Raw genomic sequence first — 18,563 nt, 5'->3', positions numbered from 1 at the left:
TCCTGAATGATGCTAGTAACCAACTAATATTTGCAGCTGTACTTTTTTCTGTAAGTACACCAAAAGGACCCCAGCAGCCCTCCCGGATGAGGCAGAGGTTCATGTGCACCTCCTCTCACCTCATCTACTGCGTCCGATGTTCCAGATGTGACCTCCTGTACATCGTTTGTCTTACACTTGTGCTTGGTCTGCCAATGCCTACTGGGACTTCTGGTTGCTGACCATTATAAGTCCTCTTCCCATTCCCTTACTGACCTTTCTGTCCTGGGCCTCTTCCATTGTCAGAGTGAGGCCACGTGAAAGCTGGAGGAAGGGAACCTCATATTTCGCTTGAGTAGCTTACACCCCAACCCAATGAATTCTCCAATTTTAGACAACTACACAACCCTCCCCCTCTCCCTTCTTCCCCCTCCCTGCCTTTCTTTGGCCCCACTCTTTCCACTGTGCCCTGCCTAGACTCGCACTTGTTTCCATACCCCTCCCCTTCCCCCTCCCTGCCTTTCTATGGCCCCTCTCTTTCCCCTGTGCCCTGCCTAGACTCGCACTTATTTCCGTACCCCTCCCCTTCCCCCTCCCTGCCTTTCTATGGCCCCTCTCTTTCCCCTGTGCACCGCCTAGACTCGCACTTGTTTCCGTCCCCCTCTCTTCCCCCTCCAGCTTCAAAATCTGCAACTCTTGAATCCTTTTTTATCATACCTTCTGTCTTTTCATCTCTGGTCCTTGTCAATCCATCTGCCCATCAAAATGCTACTCACCTGTATCTACCGATTATTTGCCAGCCTTTCCTCTGCCCCTCCTCTCATCCAGCTTTCTTCTTTCCCTCCACAGTCAGTCTAAGGAAGGGTCCCAAACCAAAATGTCACCTATCCAAGTTCTCCGGATTTGCTGCCTGATCTGTTTAGTTTAGCTTAGTTTAGTTTAGAGATACAGCGTGGAAACAGGCCCTTTCGGCCCACCCGGGTCCGTGCCGCCCAGTGATCCCCGCACATTAACACTATCCAACACCCACTAGGGACAATTTTTACATTTATCAAGCCAATTAACCTACATACCTGTACATCTTTGGAGTGTGGAAGGAAACCGAAGATCTCGGAGAAAACCCACGCAGGTCATGGGGAGAAAGTACAAACTCCGTACAGACGGCGCCCGTAGTCAGGATCGAACCGGGTCTCCGGCGCTGCATTCGCTGAAGGCAGCTACTCTACCGCTGCGCCACCGTGCCGCCCTAGTTACTCCAACACTTTGTGTCACACTTGGATAAGCTTCTTCCCAGTGCTTCAATTCCAGTGTAATGTCTTGCCCATCAGAAATCATTCAGTTTGTAGCAAGGTGTCCACCTTGCAATGTTTCCACTGTTTCCGTTCATTACAATATACGGATGGTAGACTGGGGACACAAGGATGAGAAATGCAAATCCATTCACCTGAGTGTGTCTAGTCCCTTCGCCCAAGAATCGTGTTCAAGGATTCAGAATCATTCCATGTTTAACCTACACTGCATGCAGTGATTTTTCTTTCCTTTTTCTTGAAGTACTCTACATAATACTGAAAATGTTGAAAGCAGTATATGTTTCCTGAATATTTGCCTTTCCTGAGCAACTTTGTATTAATCAGTCTGGTTCTATTTTTCTGTTTGAATGTTGTTTTATAGTCAACATGTTTTGTACTTTAAACAGATTTAAGGTCTTTTATTTTTGGTCTTTTTCTCTCTTTCATGGTGCAACTATGGTATATGGAATGATTTACAAGAATGATTCCAGGAATGAGTGGGTTAACATATGATGAGCGCTAGACTGAACTGGGCCTGTACTCGCTGGAGTTTAGAAGGTTGAGGGGGGACCTCACTGAAACTTACAGAATAATGAAAGGCATCGATAGAGTGGATGTGGAAAGGATGTTTCCACAGGTGGGAGAGTCTAGGACCAGAGGTCACAGCCTCAGAATTAAAGGAAGCTCTTTTGGAAAGGAGGTGAGGAGGAACTTCTTTAGTCAGAGGGTAGTTAATCTGTGGAACTCATTGCCACAGAGGGCTGTGGAGGCCAAGTCAGTGGATATTTTTAAGGCAGAGATAGACAAATTTTTGATTAGAACGGGTGTCAAGGGTTTTGGGGAGAAGGCAGGAAAATTGCATTGGGAGGCAGAGATCAGCCATGATTGAATGGTGGAGTGGACTCGATGGGCCGAATGACCTAATTCTACTCCTATAACTTGTAAACTTGTGAACTTGGTTCATTGTTCATGAGGATGGAAATTCTGCTAAGTTCCACGAATGTACTGCAAACATCTGTGGTCTGTTGATCCAAATACCTTCCCACTGAAGTGATGTTGGTTTAAACTGATCCCAAATGAACAATAATTTGTCATTGGAAAACACTCTCAGTGCAAACCAACCCTCTGACAAGCTACGGGCAGCTGGTGAATGTAAACATGGTCTCAGCATACCCAACCCCAACCCTTGCTTAGTTTCTTCTGGGTGATCTAGCTTTTTGAGGTAGTCTTTAATTAGCATAATTATAAAAGCTAACATCTAAATTATTTCCTTACAGCTTTCAGGTCTATGCTCGATTATATATTTCATATCAAAGCTTATATTAAAAAAAAGTTGAAGTAATGTCTGTGAAAAAAATAGTTGAAGCAACACAGATATTAATAACACTTCCATGCATTTTGTTTCTTATGTTGAAACTATTTGAAGAGCTTCACATTGTTGATCAGGCCAGCCAGCTGTTTGCTCTAAATGGCCATCAGCTTCAGGTGCCTGTGAATTCCGATGAGGTTTGCTGAAAGACAAATTCTGGATCTGTCCACGTGAGAACTGCCTGCCCTTAAGTTGCAAGAGTATCGGACACTGTGGACCAAGTGCTGGTGAATGGCATTAGCATGGAAGAGCACTTGGTGGCGGGGATGGCTATGGTGGGACCTATTTCTGTGCTCTATGACTCTATGGTTCTTTAAGTAGTGAGTTAGTGAGTTAGTGGCCAGTGAGTTCTTTACCAAAGCTACCGAACCTGACTATGGTTTAACATTGCGTCTCTGACAATACTGGACCAGAACGTTAACCTGGGTTAAGCTCAAACCTACATGTGAGGCAGACCCCACTGGCCTTCAGGTGAGCAACTTAGAGTCCTGTAGAAGTCCTGTAAAACTGCCAAACAGTTTATATCTTCAGAGGCATTAACTGGTCCCACTATATATATATAATTCATCAATATCAACCCCATTTTCCTAACTTAAAAAGAACCTTAAATCTGCTGCAGGAAAGAGCAACATGACATTGTAAATGCAGTGGCATAATTGGCATTACCAATTATTGGCAGTATTTTATAAGCATTTCAATTGACTAGGTTGGGATAGATCTGATAATGGACATGGGGGATGGATGTAAAATTGGAATAAAGTTAAGAGACTAGCTGGTGCCAGCTGAGTTGTTCATCCTTCCCTGTATCAGTGCAGATCTTCATTGTCGCTTCTTAGCATCACACAGCTAGCCAGCTCCTCCTGGAGGCTGAAGGAGATTGCGTAAGAGACTCCACTACAAAACAGGATGCCAAGATATTACAGTTAACACAAATCTCATTGCTGATCGAAACAGTCAGTGGAAGCATGAGCAAATATCCTCTGCAATTTAGGAAGTTTGTTAGAGAATTTTAATAGGTCTTGAAAACATCCTATTCCTGCTTATCTGATTCAAGGTTCACTTTGTGTAGGAAATACAAACTGCAGATGCTGATTTAAATCAAAGGTAGACACAAAATGCTGGAGTAACTCAACGGGTCAGGCAGCATCTCTGGAGAGAAGGAATGGGTGACATTTCGGGTCGAGACCCTTCTTCAGACTGAAGAAGGGTCTCGACATGAAACATCACCCATTCCTTCTCTCCCGAGATGCTGCCTGACCCGCTGAGTTACTCCAGCATTTTGTGTCTACCTTCAAGGTTCACTTTGTATTGTGTTTCTCTTCCCTTGAAAATTTTGCTGTCATTTTATTTTTGCCAGACTGCACGAACAGCAGTTCCACATCCTGAAACCCTCTGGCCAACAGCTCTGTGAGGGTTCCTTCACCAGAAACTCTGCAGTGGTTCATGAACGTGTCTCAATAGCAATTAAGGACAGGCAATAAACCCTGACTTTGCCAATGACACCCAGACCATGAAAACCATTCAATAAGGAAAGAAAAAACACTGACATGGTTGACTGCAGTAAAATAACGCTCAGAGTTATTAATACCTTATCTTCAAACATGAACACGTCACCTGCCTCCCGTCCTCTCCAAGCGTGCATTAAATTGGCCATTGGAAAATCTAGAACAGTACTCTCACCTGCAGCAGTTCCATCAGTCAATCAGACACTGCACTTGAAGCGACATCATTGAAAAAGAAAGTCTATATGATTAATTGGTGTTTTTCTAATCCGTGCTGCAGTACTGATTAAATCCTTTCATTAGCTCTGATAGGAAAACATTTCCAATGTGGGCTTGGCGTTTAAATTACTATAATATCCAGTCACTTCGCTCTGGGATTTCTGACTGGGGTAGTCACCACCTCACCAAATACGTCTCACTTCCATTGCAAACTCAGGCGAGACTAGTCAGTGACCATTCCATTGTAGAGGATGCTGTGGGTGGGAAATACCTTACGCTGTTTGTGGAGACCAGGCCTCCAGCCTAAGAGACCTAAGGATTAGTGGAGATCTATCTTTTCCTTGCCTGCAGTAGTGCTTCGGGTACATCCTGGGAAGAACTTGCACATTCTCCTTCAATTACAATTATTGTTTTCATTAAATATTTTACTGAAGCAACCTACCTTTAAATTCCTGAGCTAGATAGGAGTCAGATAATAGACAATGGACAATAGACAATAGACAATATGTGCAGGATAGGCCATTCGGCCCTTCGAGCCAGCACCGCCATTCAATGTGATCATGGCTGATCATCCACAATCAGTACCCCGTTCCTGCCTTCTCCCCATACCCCCTGACTCTGCTATCATTAAGAGCTCTATCTAACTCTCTCTTGAAAGCATCCAGAGAATTGGCCTCCACTGCCTTCTGAGGCAGAGAATTCCACAGATTTACAAATCTCTGAGTGAAAAAGTTTTTCCTCATCTCCGTTCTAAATGGCCCACCCCTTACTCTTAAACTGTGGCTCCTTGTTCTGGACTCCCCCAACATTGGGAACATGTTTCCTGCCTCTAGCGTGTCCAATCCCTTAATAATCTTATACGTTTCAATAAGATCCCCTCTGATCCTTCTCTTTAAAGACAGTGGCACAGCGGCAGAGTTTCTGCCTTACAGTGAATGTAGCGCCGGAGACCCGGGTTCCATCCCGACTATAGGCGCTGTCCATACAGAGTTTGTACGTTCTCCCCGTGACCTGCTTTGTGGGTTTTCTCCGAGATCTTCGGTTTCCTCCCACATTCCAAAGACGTACAGGTTTGTAGGTCAATTGGTTTGGTAAATGTAAAAATTGTCCCTAGTGGGTATAGGATTGTGTTAATGTGTGGGGATCGCTGGTCGGCGCGGACCTGGTGGGCTGAAAGGGCCTGTTTCCACACTGTTTTTCTAAACTAAAAATATTTGGTATTGGTTATGAAAATCTTGTTCTGAAGACATGAAAGGCACTTTATAAATGCAAATTATTTTCTCCTCCTTTAAAATGTCGATATAATATTGCGATATGAACACATGTTAGCCCATTTATTTAAAATGGAGTAATGACTGATTTAACATAACAGCTTTATAACTGTGTGATCTACTGTCAGCCATATATATTTCTGGGGAATGTCACTCATCATTATAATGCAATATTACCTTCACTATACCTGAAATCTTTCAACAGTTGCATTGAAATTTGCAGCATTTGGCGTGAGAGGTAAATTAGAAGCAGTATGTTCAGATTCTCGATCAGAGTTATTGAATACTTCTGTGTTTTGCTTTCAAGGATACAATAGGTGCTATCCATCAATAGGGTGCTGAACAAACCAATTGAAGCAATATGTAAGATTTTGGAGGTAAAATCGGCTGAATATTTTTAAAGGGAATTGTGTTTTTTATCCATATTTGATGTTTATTATATGATTGAATTGAACCATGTGTTAAAGGGAGAATATTGAAATAAAACTGGTCTAAGTCTTTTAATGACTATGTACATTTATTTGGCAGTGGGCTGTTTTCTTTTTAAAATGAAATTTGTTTACCCTTTGTGAAGAGAGCTCAGATATTGATAATGGGTTCCCATGGGCATGGATGGAACAGGGGTACATGAGATTTTTTATTTTTTTTCAGAGCTCCAGAGCTCCAGATAATTGGGTTCGATCCTGACCACAGGTGCTGTTTGTGTGGAATTTGCATGTTCACCCTGTGACCAAATGAGTTTTTCGAGACACAACATGGAAACAGGCCCTTCGGCCCACCAAGTCCACGCCGACCATCCCTCCATGTTATCCAACTTTTGAATCTTACACACCAGGGGCACTGGTGGCACTGTGGCGCAGCGGTAGAGTTGCTGTCTTACAGCGGCAGAGACCCTGACTTTGGGCGCTGTCTGTATGGAGTTTGTATGTTCTCCTGTGACCTGCGTGGGTTTTCTCTGGGAGCTCTGGTTTCCTCCAACACTCCAAAGACGCATGGGTTTGTAGGTCAATTGGTTTTGGTAAAATTGCAAATTGTCCCTTGTGTGTGTAGGATAGAAACATAGAAACATAGAAACATAGAACCATAGAAACATAGAAAGTAGGTGCAGGAGTAGGCCATTCGGTCCTTCGAGCCTGCACCACCATTCAATATGATCATGGCTGATCATCCAACTCAGTATCCTGTACCTGCCTTCTCTCCATACCCCCTGATCCCTTTAGCCACAAGGGCCACATCTAACTCCCTCTTAAATATAGCCAATGAACTGGCCTCAACTACCTTCTGTGGCAGAGAATTCCACAGATTCACCATTCTCTGTGTGAAAAAAAACTTTCTCATCTCGGTCCTAAAAGACTTCCCCCTTATCCTTAAACTGTGACCCCTTGTTCTGGACTTCCCCAACATCGGGAACAATCTTCCTGCATCTAGCCTGTCCAACCCCTTAAGAATTTTGTAAGTTTCTATAAGATTCCCCCTCAATCTTCTAAATTCCAGCGAGTACAAGCCGAGTCTATCCAGTCTTTCTTCATTCTTCACACTAGATAGTACTAGTGTGCAGGTAATGCTGGTTGGCACGGACCCGGTGGGCCGAAGGGCCTGTTTACGCGCTGCATCTTCAAACTCTCAACCCGAAACGTCACCTATTCTTTTTCTCCAGTAATGCTGCCTGACCCGCTGAGTTGTTCCAAGTTTTTTGTGTTTATCATCGGTTTAAACCAGCATCTGCAGTTCCTCCATACCCAACTTGAGGCCAAATGATTTTATTGAACATATACCTCATCCAACACGCATGGTCAAGTCCCGTAGGATTAGAGTTGAGTAACTGTATTCAACAGCTGCACACATCAGCATATGCCTCTCTCCCACCTCTCATCTACCCTTTGAAATGTGCACATTCATTAAATGAGCTGATGCATGGAACATACAATCAAGTGACTTTGCTCCTTCAACACCACTCTCTTCTCCATGCACTGAGTGGCTAGCTTACACTTCTCGATATCTTAAAGAAGAGGGGAACAAGGGGAGGGGGGGGGCAGGTGATGAGAGCAGGGTTGGTGGGTGGGGGAAAAATAAGAGATCGGACAATAATAAATCTAAATTTAAATCTAAACCTAATTTTTTTTTAAAAACTAAACCATACCTATACCATTCCTCAGTTTAGAAATGAGAAGAGATCGTGATACACAGTAATGAAGAAATTAAAGGCAAGCGGAACTGAACCATTATCTAATCTGCTATGAAGGTGGAATTGTGCAATTACAATATCGTGGTTTAGAGCAGCGTATTTATCACTTGCGTCTGTAGGATAGACCTACTTCGAGTTAATCCCTGCTCAGTGTCCAATTTGTTCCAATAATCTAATATGAATCACTAGGTATTTATTCACAAAATGCTGGAGTAACTCAGCAGGTCAGGCAGCATCTCAGGAGTGAAGGAATGGGCGACGTTTCGGGTCGACCTGAAACGTTGCCCATTCCTTCTCTCCTGAGATGCTGTCTGACCTGCTGAGTTACTCCAGCATTTTGTGAATAAATACCTTCGATTTGTACCAGCATCTGCCAGTTATTTTCTTACACAATATGAATCACTAATTCATTTCAGCTTTTTCCTTGGCCCCTGAAAAGATTCCTGGTGACCACAGGCATACTTTCAACCCATCCTAATTGAACTGGAGGTGCTAACAACACTAAAATATTTAACGAGCAGCCCCACCACTGAACATGGTCTTCTGAATTATACGGCTGAATTGGTATTCTAGTTCTAATCCCGATCCAGGGAGTTATTTTTCCATACTAACAAAGATTCAAACGGACCCCTATATAAAATCTGGGCAAAAACTACTATACTCAGCACGGTGACATAGAGGGGCGGCATCGTGGCGCAGCGGTAGAATTGCTGCCTTACAGCGCTTGCAGCGCCAGAGACCCGGGTTCGATCCCGACTATGGGTGCTGTCTGTACGGAGTTTGCACGTTCTCCCCGTGACCGCGTGGGTTTTCTCCGAGACCTTCGGTTTCCTCCCACACTCCAAAGAACATGCAGGTTTGTAGGTTAATTGACTTGGGCTTGTATACTTGGTATAAGTATAAATTGTCCCTAGGTTATGTTAATGTGCGGGGATCGCTAGCCAGTGCAGAATCGGTGGGCCGAAGGGCCTGTTTCCGCGCTGTATCTCTAAACTAAACTAAACTAAACTAAACTCGGAGTTAATGTTTGCTGGGATAGATTTGTATAGGTGCAATGGAAATGATATGAAATTTACAATGTCTGGTGGCAAAACAAGACAAAGATGCATTGAGAAATGGAAGCAGAGGAAGATACAGTTTACCTTCATGGAGATTTCATTGAGGATGAACAATGAAATGACCATCCCTCTTCTACAGAGCCCCTTCAATTGTACTGAAACTCATCGTATTGAATGAAATGGTCTTCAGGTGTAATCCAGGCAAAGGCGGCAGTCTATTTTCACAATAGGACCCGTTAACAGCCACAAATATATATATTCTGACTTTGGTAACCTTTGTTGGTGGATACGTATGTGCTTGGAGGTACTTCATTACTTCACTTATAGGTCCTTGGACTAAAATGTTAGCTTAGGTCTTGTACTCTAGTGCATGGAAGCATGGGGATGGTCTCTATATCCAGAGGGGAAAAGAGAAACATTATGTTGTAGAATTTAATATTGAATCCAAAGGGCTAAACATGCACAGATGGAAGATGAGGTGTTGTTTCTCAGACTTGCATTGGACCTTGTTATAACAAGATAGACATTGTTTAGTCTCAGTATGAAGAAAGGTCTCGACTCGAAACGTGACCCATTCCTTCTATCCAGAGATATCCCTCTGAGTTACTGCGACATTTTGTGTCTATCTTCCATGTAAACCAGCATCTGCAGTTCCTTCCTACACCTTGTTTCGCACTCTGTTCCAATATTTGGCTCATTATCTTTGTCACCTATCCAGTCAATATCTGAATATTGATCATTTCTTTCTGTCATTGACCCATTAGCTCCACAACCATCAAACGTTTTAGGAAGATGTTCTACATCCCCTTGTTCTAAGTCACATGCATTTGGACCCCACGAGAAATAGTCAGCTTTCTTTCTTTCTTCTGTCGTATGTCAACTACAACAATCAAAAGTGGCAATTGGTGCTTCAGAGTAGTGTAGTTGATGCTCTGCTGAAAATTTCATTTACCAGGTTCAAACATTCCCTCATTTTAAACGCCAATCTCTGGCTCACTGTTACTGAATCCTCCAGCCACCATCTGACATTATGGTCTCTGCAGAGGAATGGCTGTGAACAGGAGAAGCATGTTGCAAGGGTTTCCTGTGGAGAAAATGTCGTTATCAAATATGCTGAGTTTGTTCTTGTTTCACTGAGCTCTGAGATAACAGCCCTACTTGAAGCTGTGTGTTCAGAATACGGCAAATAAGCAAAAAGACGTTGTACAAGTAATGATTCCAAAACATTGCATGGTGATTTCTCCATAAAAATTAAATTACATTCATAAAGAGAACATTCAGATTTTCTATTTATTCACAAAATGCTGGAGTAACTCAGCAGGTCAGGCAGCATCTCGGGAGAGAAGGAATGGGTAAAGAAGAAGTCTGAAGAAGGGTCTCGACCCGAAACGTTACCCATTCCTTCTCTCCCGAGATGCTGCCTGACCTGCTGAGTTACTCCAGCATTTTGTGAATAAATCGATTTGTACCAGCATCTGCAGTTATTTTCTTATACTATTCAGATTTTCTAAACTGCTTGTTCAATGTTATTCTCAATGGACTACACATTGCAAACGGTTTTGAATCTTTTTCAGCATTATGAAAGGAGATGTGATTTTATAATCGAGAGGTTTCAGTGATGGGCAGAGAACAAGATAACATTACGAGATTTTAAATTGCTATTAATTTCTAAGTGCACATTTCCTTTTCATGTAACCCTTCAAACTACACTTGTTTGGGTAAGTAAAGATTGTACATATCTGGTTGCTGAAAATCCTGGCGTTCTGTATATTTAATCTATTCCCTCATTTATTCATCTACAAAGTATGAACACACATAATATCATCTTGCAGGAACTTATCACACAGACAATAGGTGCAGGAGGAGGCCATTTGGCCCTTCGAGCCAGCACTGCCATTCAATGTAATCATGGCTGATCATCCATACTCAGTACCCCGGTCCTGCCTTCTCCCCATACCCTATGATTTCACTAGCCCTAAGATCTCTATCCAACTCTCTCTTGAATGCATCCAGTGAATCGGCCTCTACTGCCTTCTGAGGCAGAGAATTCCACAAATTCACAACTCTCTGAGTGAAAAAGTTTTTCCTCATCTCAGCTCTAAATGGCCTGCCACTTATTCTTAAACTGTGGCCCCTGGTTCAGGACTCCCCCAACATCGGGAACACATTTCCTGCAACCCTTAAGAATTTTATATGTTTCTATAACTGACCCACAAACATACAGAATAGTGAAAGGCTTGGATAGAGTGGATGTGGAGAGGATGTTTCCACTAGTGGGAGAGTCTAGGACTAGAGGTCATAGCCTCAGAATTAAGGGATGTTCTTTTAGGAAGGAGATGAGGAGGAATTTCTTTAGTCAGAGGGTGGTGAATCTGTGGAATTCTTTGCCACAGAAAGCTGTGGAGGAAAAGTCAATGGATATTTTTAAGGCAAAGATAGATAGATTCTCGATTAGTACAGGTGTCAGAGGTTATGGGGAGAAGGCAGGAGAATGGGGTTATGAGGGAGAGATAGATCAGCCATGATTGAATGGTGGAGTCGACTTGATGGGCTGAATGGCCTAATTCTACTCCTGTCCCTTATGACCTTTTGAATGTAATGAGATTGGTAACCAGATAATAATCTTAACATCTTTGCCTCTGTTCTCATGAAATCGAACACTTCCCTCACTGAAATCTCTTTGCCCTGACTGTCCTCATTAACTTATTTCTATTTTCTGTGATTGGAAATCTCACCAACATCGTCCACAATCTTCAAACTTTTTCCTAGCTCACTTACCTTATTAAATTGGGCCTTGTTTGGTACTGATTGCGAATGATCAGCCATGATCACATTGAATGGCGGTGCTGGCTCGAAGGGCCGAATGGCCTCCTCCTGCACCTATTGTCTATTGTCTATTGTTTGCTGCTGGGGTGCTGGTAAGCTTGAATTACTGTAACTATAAGAGAACACAGTAGGGGGTTTAACCTGTCTCAAACAACACCAAGGAATGTAAGAAGAGTCTCGACCCGAAACGTCACCCGTTCCTTCTCTCCAGAGATGCTGCCTGACCCGCTGAGTTACTCCAGCATTTTGTGTCTACCTTTGATTTAAACCAGCATCTGCAGGGTTTTTTTTCCTACCAAGGAATGTGAAATGCACAGAGAGCTTATACTGCACCAAGGGCCACAATACCGTTTTTCATAATTCTATGCACACACCTCTGATAACGGCTCTTTGATCTGAAACCATACTCTGTTTCTCTCTCCTCAGATGCTGCCTGACCCGTTGAGTGTTTCAAGTATTTTCTGTTATTATTTCAGGACCTGTAATTATTTGATTTCCGAATACACCTTACTGCACCCTATCCTTGAAGAGAAAACACATGTAAACATTTTCCACAGAGAATACAGATTCAGTCCTTAACTGGCTTAATCTCCTCGGCAGTGCACTTTTCTCTGACATTGTCTTTGTTCCCGATACTGTGGAGCTTCCAGTTGCTTACAGTATCTCACTGTTATTCAGCATGGCTTGACTGGCAATGGAGTCTGCACTGATGTCTGGTCCCAATACATTGCCATTATTACTTAGAGTGTGCCATTATTACTCTCTATGTGACTTCCAAAATGAACTAAGGCTCATTGGTGTAAGAAAATAACTGCAGATGCTGGTACAAATCGAAGGTATTTATTCACAAAAAGCTGGAGTAACTCAGCAGGTCAGGCAGCATCTCAGGAGAGAAGGAATGGGTGACGTTTCGGTTCGAGACCCTTCTTCAGACTTGCCTGTTGCACCAGATATAATTGCTCTTTTCTTCCTCAAAACATGGCCCTTTGTTTCTGTTGCTGCTCCTCTATTCTCTACTCTGTTTTGGGCTCTTCCAAAGTCGATTGCATATGATAATGATCGTACCTTAATAGGTTTTTTGGAGTAGAACCAGTGAATCATAGGGTATTTTAAAGGAGAAGTTGTCCAATTGATGATTCATTGCAAAGTTTAAGTATCTGTGGAGCACTGACTTCTTTGAGTCTTTTTTATTAACATCAACACACCAATCTCTTTAATGCATCTTTGTGGAATGAAGAAACGGAGAAGTTAATTACTGCTGATTGATTTTGCTTCAACCAAACCTTCAAATACCAACAAAGCAGAACTGGTGGACAGTCATTTTGCCGATATTCCCTGCATAGCAAAGATTTATTTAAGCTCCTTGATGTTATGTCTAAAAGTCATAGAGTCATAGAGACTTACAGAATGGAAACAGGCCCTTCGGCCCAAACTACCCACACCGGCCAATATGTCCCATCTACATTAGTCCCACCTGCCTGCGTTTGGCCCATATCTCTCTAAACCTGTCCTATCCAGGTACTGTCTAAATGTTTCTTAAACGTCGCAATTGTACGTGCCTCCACTACCTCCTCCAGCAGCTCGATTTATTCACAAAATGCTGGAGTAACTCAGCAGGGCAGGCAGCATCTCGGGAGAGAAGGAATGGGTAACGTTTCGGGTCGAGACCCTTCGTCAGACTCAGTTGCTTCTCAGTAACATATCATCTTTAAATCACTAGTGTAAGAAAATAACTGCAGATGCTGGTGCAAATCGAAGGTATTTATTCACAAAATGCTGGTGTAACTCAGCAGGTAAGGCAGCATCTCGGGAGAGAAGGAATGGGTGACGTTTCGGGTCGAGACCCTTCTTCAGCCAGCAGCTCGTTCCGTACACCCACCACCTTTTGTGTGAAAAGGTTATCCCTCAGGTTCCTATTAAATCTTTCCACCCTCACATAAAAACCTCTGGTTCTCGATTCCACCTATTCAGGGCAAGAGTGTGCGTCTACCTGAGCTTTTCCTTTCATGATTTTGTACACCTCTATAAGATCACCCCTCCGAGGAATACAATCCTAGCCTGCTTGACCTCTCCCTATAGCTCAGGCCCTCGAGTCCTGGCAACATCCTCGTAAATGTTCTTTGCACTCTTTCCAGTTTGACAACATCGTTTCTATAACATGGTGCCCAAAACTGAACACAATACTTGAAATGCGGCCTCACCAACGTTTCATACAACTGCAACATGACCTCCCAACTTTGATACTCATACAACTGCAACATGACCTCCCAATGTCTAATGGTTGTGCCTATATCTGTGACTTCAATCCTTGTTATGTATGCATCAATGATCATGAGGTGCTGATCACTCCCTTTTTAATATAAGAAAATAACTGCAGATGCTGGTTCCTTTACCTTCCCCCTCAACTCCATCCAAGGACCCAAACAGTCTTTCCACGTGAGACAGAGGTTCACCTGTACCTCCTCCAACCTCATCTATTGTATCCGCTGCTCTAGATGTCAACTTATTTACATCGGCGAAACCAAGCGCAGGCTCGGCGATCGCTTCGCTCAACACCTGCGCTCGGTCCGCATTGACCAAACTGATCTCCCGGTGGCCGAGCACTTCAACTCCCCCTCCCATTCCCAGTCTGACCTTTCTGTCATGGGCTTCCTCCAGTGCCATAGTGAGGCCCACCGGAAATTGGAGGAACAGCACCTCATATTTCGCCTGGGCAGTTTGCAGCCCAGTGGTATGAACATCGACTTCTCCAACTTTAGATAGCTCCTCTGTCCCTCTCTTCCCCTCCTCCTTCTCAGATCTCCCTCTATCTTCCTGTCTCCACCTATATCCTTCCTTTGTCCCGCCCCCCTGACATCAGTCTGAAGAAGGGTCTCGACCCGAAGCGTCACCCATTCCTTTTCTCCTGAGATGCTGCCTGACCTGCTGAGTTACTCCAGCATTTTGTGAATAAACTCCCTTTTTAATGAAAATTGCATAACCCTATTACAAAAACAGAATTGGACATTTCAATGGATGTAATGTGCCTAAAGGGCCTGTCCCACTTAGGCGATGTTTTTGGCGACTGCCGGCGACTGTCAAAGTCGTAGCAGATCGCTGAAAAAAATAACCGTACGACGATGTCCACGACAATGACCACGACGATGCCCGCGACAAGCTAAGACAACCTACCACATAGGTGACGGCAAGCTGACGACAACCGGCGACTCAGTCTTCGCTACCTAGGATGTCCACTACGACAGGGACCACGGCAAGTAAGATAACCAACGAATACCTGCACTTATGTGGAGGTTTCACACGTACAGCTCACACGTCAACAAACCAACAGCAAGGTCCGTCCAGTGAAAATTCTAGGTGTATTTTGGATTTGTTTGAAGTGCCCGTTTAAAAAAAAAAAATTGCATGCAGTTATCCATCTTTCATAGGGATATGTTGTCTTTGAATAAGGTTGATTTTGTTGATTTCTTAAAAAATAGCTGTCGGAATTTATTGAATTTCTAAGTACTTTATCATGACATGTCATTCAAAGATTCATTTTGACCATTAAAATCATAAAATCAAATGCTGACACATGGGCTGCGTTATGAGAACTCTTTTCATTCATTTATTTAGATTGTAAATGAATGAATGAATGAATGAAGAGTTCTCATAGCGCAGAGCGTGTGTCAACGTTTGATTTTAATGGTCAAGATGAACGCTAATAGGATCTGTGAATGACATGTCATGATAAAGTGCAGGCGCCAACCTTGCACACCTGGGGACAGCATGCGACAGCGCCCGCAATAAGCTACGGTACCGGCCGACAAGACAGCTGCCGCCGAGAAATTTCAAACCGGTTGAAATCTTCGCGACGCGCCGAGATCCACTACGATTCTTTGCAGACTCCCCACGATCGTGCCCGCGACACCCCGGCGAACTGTGGGGACAGCCTAGTCACCCTCTGTCGCCTTACAATCGCCCAAGTGGGACAGGCCCTTGAGTCGCCGGTTGTCGTCAGCTTGCCGTCGCCTATGTGGTTGGTTGTCTTACCTTGTCGCGGGCATTGTCGTGGACATCGTCGTACGGTTATTTTTTTCGGCGATCAGCTACGACTTTGACAGTCGCCGTCAGTGGCCTAAACAATCGCCAAAGTGGGACAGGCCGTTTAGTTAATATTGTGCTACATTACTACTGAAGTGTGCATCTGGAGCCAACGTACTCACTGTTCTGCCAACACACAAATACCCTGACAACATTTCCCATTCCCAATTCTCATACCTTCAGTGTGTACTTTCTACTGTTGTATTCTTGAGAACACTTGGAACTACTAAGCACTGGTATCATTTTGAAACAAGGAGAGGAGTAGCTCAGCATGTTACTCCAGCATTTTGTGAATAAATACCTTCGATTTGTACCAGCATCTGCAGTTATTTTCTTATAGTAGCTCAGCATGTTTAGTTTAGTTTAGTTTAATTTACAGACACGGCGCAGAAACAGGCCTGTCGGCCCACCGAGTCCACACAGACCAGCGATCTCCACACATTAACACGACCCACATGCACACTAGGGACAATCTTACATTCAAACCAAGACTGTATCTCACTCAGTACATGCGACAATAAATAACCAATACTGTACTAACATCTCAATCTGCCAAGAGTTGCTAAGCTGGGTCATCCACCGCCACCGGAGGGCAGCACTGTGCGGGCTTGAACAGCAGTGAAGAATCATTAGTTGTAATCACTTCTCTTTTACAACCCTCCAATCATTTAAGCTAAATTGAGTTTACAGGTTGTTTATCTATTGATTAGTAGATTTACCAAATCTGTTGATTTGCCACTATCTACGTCATGGCAATCAACAGATATTCCATTATATCACCAATTTTGGTGCATTCTTCATTAGAGTCATACAGTGGTACAGTGTGGAAACAGGCCCTTCAGCTCCATTTGCCCACACCGGCCAACACCGGCCAACATGTCCCAGCTACACTAGTCCCACCTGTCAGCATTTCGCCCATATCCCTCCAAACCTGTCCTATCCATGTACCTGTCTAACTGCTCCTTAAACGTTGGGATGGTCCCAGCCTCAACTACCTCCTCTGACAGCTTGTTCCACACACCCACCATCCTTTGTGTGAAAAAGTTACCCTCAGATTCCTGTTAAATCTTTTCCCCTTCATCTTAAACCTATGCCCACTGGCCCTCGATTCACCTACTGTGGCCAAAAGACTCTGCATCTACCCGATCTATTCCTCTCATGATTTTGTACACCTCTATAAGATCACCCCTCATCCTCCTGCGCTCCAAGGAATAGAGTCCCAGCCTACTCAACCTCTCCGTATAGCTCACACCCTCTAGTCCTGGCAATAACCTCGTAAATCTTCTCAGTACCCTTTCCAGCTTGACAACATCTTTCCTATAAATGTTCTATAAACATTTCATTCTTTTAGTTCATTTTAACTCTTTTTATTTATAACAATGTTAGGAAGGCAGAGCGTCGCAGCGGTAGAGTTGCTGCCTTACAGCGCCAGAGACCCAGGTTTGATCCCGACTACAGGTGGTGTCTGTATGGAGTTTATATGCTCTCCCTATGACCGCGTGAGTTTCCTCCGGGTGCTTCAGTTTCCTCCCACACTCCAAAGACGTGCAGGTCTGTAGGTTAATTGGCTTCTGTAAATTGTCCCTGGTGTGTTGAATGGAACTAGAGTTTTGATGGTCGCTGGTCAGTGCGGACTCGGTGGGCCGAAGGGCCTGTTTCAACGCTGCATCTCTAATCTAAACTGAACCAAACTTATAGCTAATAATAAATATTTCTTGCTGAGCAGTTTTTAATTTATTTATTTATTCGTGTCATCACACAACTGTTTGCCAATAGCGAGCAAATTTTAGTGCCACGTCATTGGCCTCTGCAAGATCCTTTACAGTGCATGTGTCGTGCAGCATGTCACAGCTCAGGAGATGTTCCATAGTCTGGAGGCCCCGTCCCCACTTGCAGTCTGCCACATCTTCAGTGTATCCCCACTTCAGCACGTTCGATTTGCTCCTCCCCCACGCCTGTCCTCAGTCTGTTGAGACGGCGCCAGGTTATCCACGGTTGGTCGGAACCTGGTGGGAGTTTCTCAGAGGGATCGATTGCCATGTGAGTGTCTTCCAGAGATTTCTCTCGTCTCTCTTCCCAGTTTGAGCCTTCTGGACGATGCACTGCAGTCCAGGGGATGGACAGGAGAGAGGAAACTTCTGCGTGATTTCAGACGCTGAGGTAGCAAAGGGTGGTCATGTAGGGGGTGTCTTTCATCCTCTGATTGTCTGAGGCGTTCCTTTTGACTGGATACAGCTCTTCTGATTCCAGGAGGTGCAATGCCAGCGAGTAGATAGATGTTGTCAGTCTTGGTAGGTTTCATGCATCCACTGATGCAGCGACACCTTGTGTTTAGCACAGGATCAATCTTCCTTGCATGAGCTGAGCACTCCCACAATGCGCACGCATACTCGGCAGTGGAGAAGCAGAGAGCCAGGGCTGGTGATCGAACGGTTTTAGAATTTGCACTCCATTTTGCTCCTAATCTTGAAGGAATTTCAGCAGCTAAACAGTTTTTAAATTTCTGACATTGAGAAACAGTTGAAAAGCTTTGACAAGTTTGATGGGCGGCAGAAATAGAGGTGGGGCTTTGCCGGCTCCCACAAGAGCAGAGGTGTTGAATGGGTGGGGCTTTTGTGGCTCATTAAATCAATCGTTCTCCGACCGCAACCCAGTCCCTCACTGTTTGCCTCTTGGACGGTCTGGACCAGGGAATTATGACCTTCCCAATATGGAGGAGGAAGGTCAGGGTGAAAGGCCAACAGCTAGGCTTGCTTCATGTAACCCTGACAATTGAAACAATGAC

The sequence above is a fragment of the Rhinoraja longicauda genome, chromosome 14 (genome assembly GCF_053455715.1).
Source record: "Rhinoraja longicauda isolate Sanriku21f chromosome 14, sRhiLon1.1, whole genome shotgun sequence".
Lineage (NCBI taxonomy): Eukaryota > Metazoa > Chordata > Chondrichthyes > Rajiformes > Arhynchobatidae > Rhinoraja > Rhinoraja longicauda.
The sequence above is the reverse complement of the archived record's forward strand: the minus strand, read 5'-3'. Positions refer to the sequence as shown.